Source organism: Elephantulus edwardii, unplaced genomic scaffold, assembly GCF_000299155.1.
Source record: "Elephantulus edwardii isolate Elephantulus edwardi_28Jun2011 unplaced genomic scaffold, EleEdw1.0 scaffold00084, whole genome shotgun sequence".
Classification (NCBI taxonomy): Eukaryota; Metazoa; Chordata; class Mammalia; order Macroscelidea; family Macroscelididae; genus Elephantulus; species Elephantulus edwardii.
The window spans coordinates 11514975-11525896 of NW_006399834.1; the positions used below are offsets into that span (position 1 = coordinate 11514975).

The window sequence follows — 10922 nt, forward strand, 5'->3', positions numbered from 1 at the left end:
TCCTCCTGGATGCATGCCCAAAGTATGTGAGATGGAGTTTCAAAATCCTTGCCTTTAGGAAGCAGCCTGGTTTTGCTCTCTCCAGGACAGACATATTTGTTCTCCTGGCAGTCCACAGTATGTTTAACAACACTGTTCTCCAAAACCACAACTCAAAGGCTTCAATCCTTCTACCATCCTTTAGTTATTGTCCAGCTCTCTGATGTAAAGCAAGTAATTGCAAAGACCATGGCCTGAATCAGGCACATCTTAGTTTCCAGACTGACGCTGTTGATTTTCTGGACTTTACAGAGGTCTCTGACAGTAAATTTTCACAATGCAATTCGTCTTTTGATTTCCTGACTGTTGATGCCAAGAGTGTTGATTGTGGAACCAAGCAAGCTGAAGTTAGTAACAATCTCAATAACTTCTCCATCTATTATGAAGATGCTAATTGGCCCAGTGCTGAGAATCTTTATTTTCTTGATGCTGAATTTCCTTTTTTTTTTTAATTGGGAAAAACATATTGGGGGTACAAGGAGGTGAGGGTTGGGGGCAGAAGGGTGAGGATGGGCCAGGATGCAGTTGCAGAGCTGCACAGTTTGGTCAGTGGGGGGAGCAGGTGAAGGAAATAATGAGGGTCCAGAGGGGACCAGATCCTACAGAGGAATGACAAGCATTTTCCAATGGTAATTAAACCAACTGTTATTGATTTGGGAATTGGATGCCGACTCTCTGGCTTCTTCATGCTGAACAGGGGTGTAGATGTAAAGGGGGGAAGGGAGGACGCTTTATCACCTTACTGGTGGTCTTGGGTTAAAGCTGCTTGCCTTCTTGCTCTGTTAGAAGATATTTTCCTGTCATTTGCTCCCCTCTGGACTGCAAAGTGTTTTCCCTGGTGGGTCCAGTGGGGATGGCTGGTTGAACCCAGAGGCTCCATCCTCCTTTGCTTCCTTAGCTGTCAGTTGTATTTCCTTTTTGTCACTGGCACTGGGTTCAGGGTCAATTCTGGAGTAAAACTCAGAGTTAAGGTTACCTATAGGAAAGGGAGCAAACCTAGAGAGAACAAACTTGTGAGTTACAAATAGAAGGGCTTTGAGGGTGTTGCTTTCAGGTTTACGGGGGTTGGGGGGAGGGTGGCAGAAGGTGGTCTAGGTAACATTGGATACCCTAGGCATTCTTTTTTTTTTTCTCCTTCACCACCCAGGAGTCATTGTCTGGGGACAATGGCACAAACTGGGGACTGAAGAGCTCAGCCTGAGGGCTGCGACAGCTCACCCCGAGCTGAGGGCAGCCCGCCCCAGGCAGAGGGCCACGACGGCTCACCCCAAGCCGGGGGCTGAGGGCAGCCTGCCCCTGGCAGAGGGCCAAGGGAAGCCCACCCCGGGCAGAGGTCCAAGGGCAGCAAAGTTAATGTTGTTGCCATCAATGAGACCTTCATTGACCTCAACTACATGATCTGTATGTTCCAGTATGATTCTACCCATGACAAATACAACAGCACTGTCAAGGCTGAGAATGAGAAGCTTTTCATCAATGGGAAAGCCATCACTGTCTTCCAGGCGTGAGATCCCACCAACAGCAAGTGGGACAATGCCTGTGCTGAGTAGGTTGTAGAGTCCACTGATGTCTTCACAAGCTTGGAGAGGGCTGGAGCTCCCTTGAAGAGTGGTGTGAAACGGGTAATCATCTCTGCTCCTTCTGCTGATGCCTCTGTGTTTCTGATGGGCGTGAACCATGAGAAGTATGACAACTCACTCAAGACTGTCAGCAATGCTTCCTGCACCACCAACTGCTTGGCCCCTTTGGCCAAGGCCATCTGTGACAACTTCGTCATTGTAGAGAGACTCATGACCACAGTCCACGCCATCATTGCCACACAGAAGACTGCAGATGGCCCTTCTGGAAAGCTGTGGTGTGATGGCTGTGAAGCTGCTCAGAACATCACCTCTGCATCTACTGACACTGCCAAGGCCATGGGCTAGGTCATCCTGAGATGAATGGGAAACATAGTATCATGGCTTTTTGTGTCCCCTCTTCCACTAGGTCAGTTATGGATCTGACCTGCCATCTCGAGAAAGCTGACAAATATGATAACATCAAGAATGTAGTAAAAAGAAGGGCCCCCTATAAGGATACAGAGGGGTGGGAGAGGCTGGAAGCAGAGGGACATGGATGTGGAGGTGGAAGGAGGGGATTAATCATCAGGTTGTACAATTTGATGGGGGGGTGAGGGAAATTGAAAGAATTTGTTTGCATTTGTGTTCGAATTTTGTAAATAAACTAGTAGAAAATTTTTAAAAATTAAAAAAAATTTTCAAAAACTCCAAAACTTAGACCCCTAAAACAAAGTGTCCCCTAGGGCATCCTGAGATACACTGAAGATCAGGTTGTCTTTTGTGACTTTAACAGTGACACTCACTCTTCCATATTTGATGGTGGGGCTGGCATTGTCCTGAGCAACCACTTTGTCAAACTACTTTCCTGGTTTGACAATTAATTTGACTACAGCAACTAGGTGGTTGACCTGATGGTTCACATGGCCTTCAAAGTATAAGAGTCCCTTGAACCACAAGCCCCAGCAATAGCAATAGAAGAGAGAGAAAAACCCTCAGCTATTGGGGAGTCCTTGTTACAACTTGATACACACACACACACACACACACACACACACACACACACACACAGAATCTCACATCCTTGACACAGTTTCCATCCAGTATCCCTGAGAAAAAGGAGGGGCCTAGAAGGTCCATCTTGTCATGTACATGACAATAAAGTACACTGCATTCAGAAGGGGTGAACCACCCCAAAAACCAAACCCCAAACCAAAAAGTAAAGATATGGAGAAAGGATGCATCCCTGATGCACACCTTTCCTGATCCTGAACTATGCCATGTTTCCCTGCTCTGTTCTGACTACTGCTTCCTGGTCAGGTGCTCTATATCAGCTGTGAAAACTAGGCCAGGTGCTAACTGTAGAACAGACCATAAATAACTCATATGCAAGTTCAAACTGAAGTAATCCAATGCACAAGAATCAAAGTTTGACCTGGAGACTATACCTCCAGAGTACTGAAAAGCAAGGATGTCAGTCTAGAGACTAAGGTGCACCTGATCCAGGTCCTGGTCTTCACAATTACTTGCTAGTCATCAGAGAGCTGGACAATGACTAAGAATGACAAAAGAAGAATTGTTGTCTTTGAGTTGTGGTGCTAGAAAAGAATTTTGAACATACTATGGGCTCCCACGAAAACAAATAAGTCTGTCTTGGAGAGGGTGAAACCAAGTTTCTCCTTCAAGGCTAGGATTTTGAAACTCCATCTCACACACTTTGGACACATGTCTAGGATGGATTGGTCCTTGGATAAGGATGTCGTGCTCAGAAGGGTGGAGGGGCAGTGCAGGAGAGGAAGACCCCAGATGAGATGGACCGATACAGTAACTGGGGCAATGGGGTTAGGTATATTGGAGTCAGTGATACTGGCTCAGGACAGGACAGGCTACAGAATTCTTGTACGTATGAGTTCTTGATTGCTATGAGTCATAGGCAACTTGACAGCACATAACAACTTGAGAAATTGAGAAAAAGAGACATAAAGTTATATGAATATCATAAATACAAGGATGAATTTCAAGAATGTGGATGGGCTGGCTTCTGTTAATTGTTTTTTAAAAGCCTGAGGAATGAGTCTGACGGGGTGTTAGCAACGAATTTAAGGCTCATTCTTAAAATCCAAATATCTCTATGATAACTTTTGCAAAGCCTCTCATTTCCTTCAGTTATAAAGATGACTAAGCTTAAAATTTGCCCCAAATTCTGATTTTAAAGGTTTCTACACTTAGCCATATGAAGCAAAGTGGCTATAATTAATGCTATGAATAGGAAGGTTGTTTTTATAATTGGAACCCTTTATTTTCAGATATTTATAGTGTTGGTTAAATCATGGTATTCCTAAATGTAAGGTAGGTAGACAGAGGTCTCAGACGTTGCTTGACCTACAAAAATAAAACTTGAGAGGTAGGAAGCAGATTGATGTTAACCACTGAAATCAATAGAAAAATTGGGTTCTTATTTAATATCCAGTTTTAAGTAAACTCTCCTTCAGGAAAGACACTGCAACATGAGGAAAATAATTTTTAAATATTCCCATAAACCTCCTCAAAGAGCCTATGGTCATTCTGTAGAGTAACTATGCACTGGAGGTGGAAGGACCTAAAACCCTAGATTTTAGAAGATCATTATCTATGATCTCACATTGATATATAGACCTGAAACACTGGTATGCCTTGTTGTTAGGGTAGAGGCCTATGGAAACTGGATAATATATATAATTTTGGCTCATCTTATTTTCACAGGGAAACCTGTGGGTCTGTGAACTCACCCTGAGGCTAATTCCTTAAACCCTGAGCATGTAATTTCAGTAGGTATGCCAATGAAGATATTTATAAAAACAGAAGCTGCCTTCGATGTGCTTACAAATTTATGTTAAGAGATCTGGAGGACAACCTCCTAACCAACTGACTGAAAGAGATCTATATTTGTTCCAACTCCAAACAAAGATGACCTGACAGAACGCGGAAATTATCGAACAATATCATTGATATCTCATGCAAGCAAGACTCTGCTGAAGATTATCTAAAAACATCTGGAACAGCACATCAATAGAGAATTTCCTGAAGTGCAGGGTGGGTTTAGAAGAGGCTGTGGTACTAAGGATATTATAGCTAATGTTAGATGAATCATGGCTGAAAGTAGAGAGTACCAGAGGAATGTCTGTCTGTGTTTCATTGACTATGCAAAGGTGTTTAACTGTGTGAATCACACCAAACTGTGGCTGAATCTGAGAAGAATGGGAATCTCAAATACTTGATTGTGCTTAAGTGAAACCTACACTTGGACCAGGAGGCAGTTGTCAGAACAGAGCAAAGAAACACTGCATGGTTCAAAATTGAGAAGGTTGTGTCCTATCTCTATATCTTTTCAATCTATATGCAGAACAGATTATCTGGGAGGCTGGACTCTATGAGGAGGAATGTATCATCAGGATTGGAGGAAGACTCATCAACAAGCTGTGTTATGCAGATGACACAATTCTACATGATGAAATGGAGGAGGATGTGAAGCACTTGCTGCAGAAGGTCAATAACTGCAGCCTTCAGTATGCATTGAAGCTCAATGTCAAGAAAATAAAGATTCTTACCACTAAGTAAATTAGTAGCATCATTAAAGAAGGTGAAGAAATTTACGTTGTCAACAGCTTTAGTTTGCTTGGCTCCACAGTAACACTCTTGGTACCAGCAGCCAGGAAATTAAAAGTTGAATTGCATTGGGAAAGTCTGCTGTCAAAGACCTCTCCAAAGTACCGAAGAACAACAATGTCAGTCTGGAGACTAAGATGTGCCTGATCCAGGCTATAGTCTTTGCAATTACTTGCTATGCATCAGAAAATTCGACAATGACTAGTGATGATAGAAGAAAAATTGATGCCTTTGAGCTGTAGTCCTGGAGAAAAGTATGATTATACCATGGACGGCTGGGAGAGCAAACAGGTTTGTCCTAGAGAGGGTGAAACCAGGTTTCTCCTTGGAGGCTAGGATTCTGAAGCTTCATCTGATATACTTTGGATATGTTACAAGGTGGGACCAATCCTTGGAGAGGGACGTCATGCTTGGGAGAGTGGAGAGACAGCGCAAGAGAGGAAGACCCTCCTTGAGATGGATTGATTCAGTGACTGGGGTAATAGGCATGGGTGTGTCAGAGACAATGAGATTGGCATAGTGTAGAGCAGAATTTAGAGCTTTTGTACATAGGGTCACTATGGGTTGCAGGTGACTCAATGGCATATAAAAACAACAATACTTAGAAATCAGCAGAATTCTCACATTGGTTTTCAGCCTTGCAAGGTCATTATACAAGACAGTTTCGAGGGGAAGCCCCTAAACCAAACCAAGACAGTTACTCTGAAGAAATACTAAATCCTGAGGGATTACAGAGATGAGCAATACTTTCTAAAACATGAAAGCTTCATAGCCTAATTATATTTACTTGTCTGTTTTTGGTGTGTACTGTCAAGTCAGAATCAACTCATAGCTGACCATCAGGTGGCTTTCAGAGCCAGCATGATTGGGAGGAAATTGTTCATCTTTCTCTGGCAAAGCAGCTGGTGGATATGAACTGTGTCTACTTGTTTAGTTGGAAGCAGGCGTGGAATCCACTTCCTAAATAACATGCCTCCGGAAACTCTACAGACTTTGATAAATGTCAATAGTTGTAGAGGGGCTTCAGGCCTTTTGTTCATAGGGTTTCTATGAGGCATGTTTGACTTGAAGACAATCAACAACAACAACAACCATACCACAACAGTCCCTGCACAAGTAGATTAATTGTTCTAGATTATAGTAGACTATTAGTGATAGCCTTCATTGCAGCTGCAAAGATGGATATAGTATCTTTACTGGAATTGAATAACACAACATGTAGTATTTTGCTTGGTGCTTATAGAAATAATTAATGTGTTCTCAATTCCCATGAGTAGAGAGGAAGAAAGCAGTTCACCTTAATATAACCAAGAAAGCAATATATAGTCACAGGTTTCCTTAGGTTACATTAACTCAAATGCATTGCTTTCTTTTATTATATAGTCAATTACTCTTATTATAATAGTCCTTTCCCAAATGTTAAAGAACAGAGAGTAAATATTCTACATTTCAAAGGTATTATTGTCACAACTAATCAATTCTGCTATTGTAGTGTGAAAAACAGAGACAATATATAAACAAATTGGTGTGACTTGAACAGTCCAGTGAAATTTAATGCATGAAAAAGGGTAGCAGATTGGCTTTGGCCTACATGCCATAATTTGCCAATTTTTTTATATAGACCATCCTGATGTGCTGCAGGGCATCATGCTGGTCCTCTAAAAGGATGCCATCGTAAAATTGTGTCTGATGAACAGGAAACAGCAAGAATCCTGTAAACCCTAATAAGTCAAGTGCATAATAGAAGTGGGAATTAAACCTTATAAAGATCTATAGACCTATCATATCAGAGAAATTTTAATGGTCAGGTTGTCTAGAGCATTAAGGTTTCACGTCGGAAGAATAATTTGCTGCCCTTTGTACTTCCAACTACTAAGAAAGAGATCAGGTGCTTGATGGATCTATTTGAATGTTAGAGGCAACACATTTGGAGGCAGTTGGGAATATTACTCAAACCAACTTACTGAATAGCTTGTATCATTTCTAGATTTGAGTGAGCTGAGAGGAATAAAGAGGGCTTTGCAGTAGGCCCAAGTCACTGTACAAGGTGCCCGAGGCATCTCTGGTAAAAAAGGATTATGTGGAGACTATGGAAGATCTGAGAGTCAGGCTCACTGGAGACTATGGAAGATCTGAGAGTCAGGCTCACTTATACGGTTTTAGAGTAAAACATGCTTACTATATCAGAGAACTGTTTACCTTTTGACAAATTCTTCCAGGTTTGCCACTTACCCTACAGAAACTAAACGCCTAACTAATGCAGCAGGAGCTTTCCTTCATGATGCAAGCCTTATTAGAGTCACTGACTTGTAAAATTAGAGGCGATCTACTATATAGGATTGAAGAGTAGCAAATGCTGATATCGGGACTTGAATTGACCCAGGGTAACCCTGGAAAGAGGGTAAAGTTGGTCTTTAATGAAATAAATCTCCTTTCAGCATCTTTCACTCCTCCATTAAGACTTTCAGTGCTTATTATATACCCTTAATTTCCCCTCTTCCTTACTCCAACCTTTTTAGCTAGATATTATTCAAAAATTAGTTAATTAAATTGATTTACAGTAAAGTATTAATGACTAATGGAGCTTAATCTGGTAGTCCTCCAAAAATTCAAGGAGCTTTTAATAGACTAACAACCTAACTGAAAGAACCATATTTCAAATCATGAAATTTCTGGCATCAACAGTTGACCGGCACAGATAGTTTTGAAAGTTCCTTTAAAAATTATGTGTATAATTCTTTTATTTATATTTAGAATTCATTCTCAACTCTGTGTGTCTGTGTGTCTGTGTGTCTGTGTGTGTGTTTGTCCTATCAGATAATGATCTTTAACAATTTTAAAATAGCAAAGATCCTTGACTTGTCTTTTTCTTTTCATTTACTAGAAAATATTTTATAATGAAATTGAAAGTTAAAATAATTTTTCATGAACATCCTTTTATCTCCCACCTAAATTCTTCCATTAATATTTTATTATTATTATCTTATTACATATCTTAAAGTCTATTCATCCCCAATCAATTCATTAATGTTGTTGTTGTTGTTGTTGTTATGTGCCGTCGAGTCGCCTGCGACTCATAGCAACCCTATGTACAACAGCCCTAAACTCCGCTCTGTCCTGTGCCAATCGCACTGTCTCTGACACTCCCATCCCAATTATCCCAGTCACTGAATCAATCCACCTCATAGAGGGCCTTCCTCTCCTGCGCCGTCCCTCCACCCTCCCACGCATGATGTCCCTCTCCAAGGACCGGTCTCTCCTCACTACATGTCCGAAGTAAGTTAGACGGAGCCTCAGAATCCTTGCCTCCAAGGAGCCACCCGGTTTAACCCTCTCCAGGACAAATCTATTTGTTTTCCTAGCAGTCCATGGTATTCTCAGTACTCTTCTCCAGCACCACAGCTCAAAGGCATCAGTAAGGAGTTGGGCATCTCACACAAAAGCTGCCAGGACCCACAGACCTCCCCCCACATTAACTAATATTTTAAAAAAATGTATTTCAGTGTAAAGTGCTGGTATCAGTACTTTTCTCCATAAATACTTCCTCAATTGGTTTTTCTTTCACACAAAGAAAAATTCAGAAACTGTCACTTTAAAACTTATTCACTACTTTGGAAATCAAGACAATGTAAAATCCATGGGTGGAATGAATTTAGACCCACCTACTATTGTGTCTCTAGCAAGGAGGTGACCGAAGTTATGAATGTTTGTTTCCTAGAAACGAAAGTCCTGACTTGTCATCTGGGTAGTGAGAAGGAACTATCAAACATATTTGCTCTTACATTGCTACATGTTATGGTAAAACCAGCTCTCAAATAAACACTCAGTACTTCCCTGCCCTTCTTCCTCCCCTAGCATCTTTGTAGGTATAAGTGTTTGAAGCTATAAATCATGCTTTAAATTAAGTATTATGTTTGAGTTAGACCAACACAAGTTGTCTGATTGCATTCCTGAGCCACACAGATATCCTTTGTGTGTAAAAGAAGTTGCTTCATCCAAATTCTCCCTAAATTCATGACCTCTTGAATCAGTACCAACTATCTGGATCATAACTTCACCAAGTATCCCTTTGACAATTTTAGCCTCTAATACCCTCTCCTCCTTCCGTAACTCAACTGTTAATACCACACAGCCCAGAATTTACTTGTTCAGTTATTTTACATAGCTTAGTACTGGATCCTAAGTTCTTAAAGGATAGAAAGCCTACCTTCTGAGATTTCTGCATCTCCCAAAAGGCTTGGCACACCCTCAGCTAAACACACATCTATAGATCTTTAAAACTTTCTTAGATATACTTTCTCACTTAAACCTAATGTATAATAGACAGCTCACCATACTTGCTTCAAAAAAAACTAGCTATGAGTATCTTTAAAATGTTTCTCCTGGGATACTTGATCATGGCTGTTAATATCAGCCACATTACTTTTTCAACAAGTCCCGAGGCAATCATCATGAACAGGGACTTAAAGTTAGAGCTCTTCTGTGTCAGAGACAGAATTCAGAAATGCTGTTCTCATTGGTTAAAAGAAGCCAAATTTCAGCTTCTTTTCAGCACCCATTTCCACTGACCTCCTTTTCTGGCTTCTCAGTGAAAGGATTAAGGACTCAGGAAGCGTAGGGGGGTAAACATGACTTGTTTGACTGGAAAGGCGCTTGGGCATTTTTCAGATTGTGGGATGAGAAAAGTCATGAAGAAGCTTCTTTCGCTCTGTTTCTGGCAGTTCTACAAATCCAGTTTCCTGTCCAACTCTGAGTCATCCTGTAGCAATGCATATGGTGGCATCTCTATCAAGTTCATAAAGTCAGATTCCTTCCTGGAGCAAGTATATCCTCAGAGTCAGCAAGGAGAATGTGAATATGTGAATTCACAGATCTTAGGATGCTGAAGATCCGGGACAATTCACTACTCACCGCTCTCAACAAGATTGTTTGACACAGAGACGATAACAATGGACTCAAGTGTGTCAGAGATTGTGAAGGTTTAGGATGGCTCAGGATAGGGCAAGGCTCAAATCTGTAGTTCTTAGCGTCCCTGAGAATTGTAGTTAACCTGATGACTCCTAAAAACAACACAACCTTAATGGCTCATCTCATTCATATTGGCTTCCAGAAGAGTCCAATCTCTTCTAAGAATGATAGTCAGTGGTAATGTTTTGATTCGTGCACATGACACATTGTGGCTATTAACTAAATAATAAATACACTGATAGACTTAAAAAATGAAAACAGATCCAGGCAATAGATGAATGTGTGCTTCTGTTTGCTAAATTTCCCTGGAAAAACTTGCCTATCATACTGAATTTTATAAGACATAAAAATCACCTAGAAGTACACTGGAAAGAAATACTGGGGGGGAGGGGAAATCCATTACGATTAGGTGATAGGTGACAGTAACCAAGTTTTACTGCTTATCCTTGATTTGAGCTGGATTTAATGCCAGAACTCAGAGAGGCTATGAGGTGATCCTCTTCTCTTAGCCTTGTCTTAATTGTATTTGTGGAATGGTTTCAGTGAAGAATAAACAGAAAGAAATCCTTAGACGATTATTATCAAAATTGAATATAGAAACAGAGATGTAAGACACCCTGCAAGAAGTCAATTTTGAGAAAAGTGAGTTCCAGAGCTTCTGTTTTGTATTTCTTCCACCCTCTGTAATCCTACAAAATCGTTATCTTTAATATT

The 10922-nt window shown here is 40.9% G+C and overlaps 1 pseudogene; it reads left to right on the forward strand.

Annotated features, from left to right (window-relative positions):
• Nucleotides 1-1376: 1376 nt before the first annotated feature.
• On the forward strand, nt 1377-2536 carry LOC102873249 (annotated as a pseudogene).
• The last annotated feature ends 8386 nt before the right edge of the window (nt 2537-10922 follow it).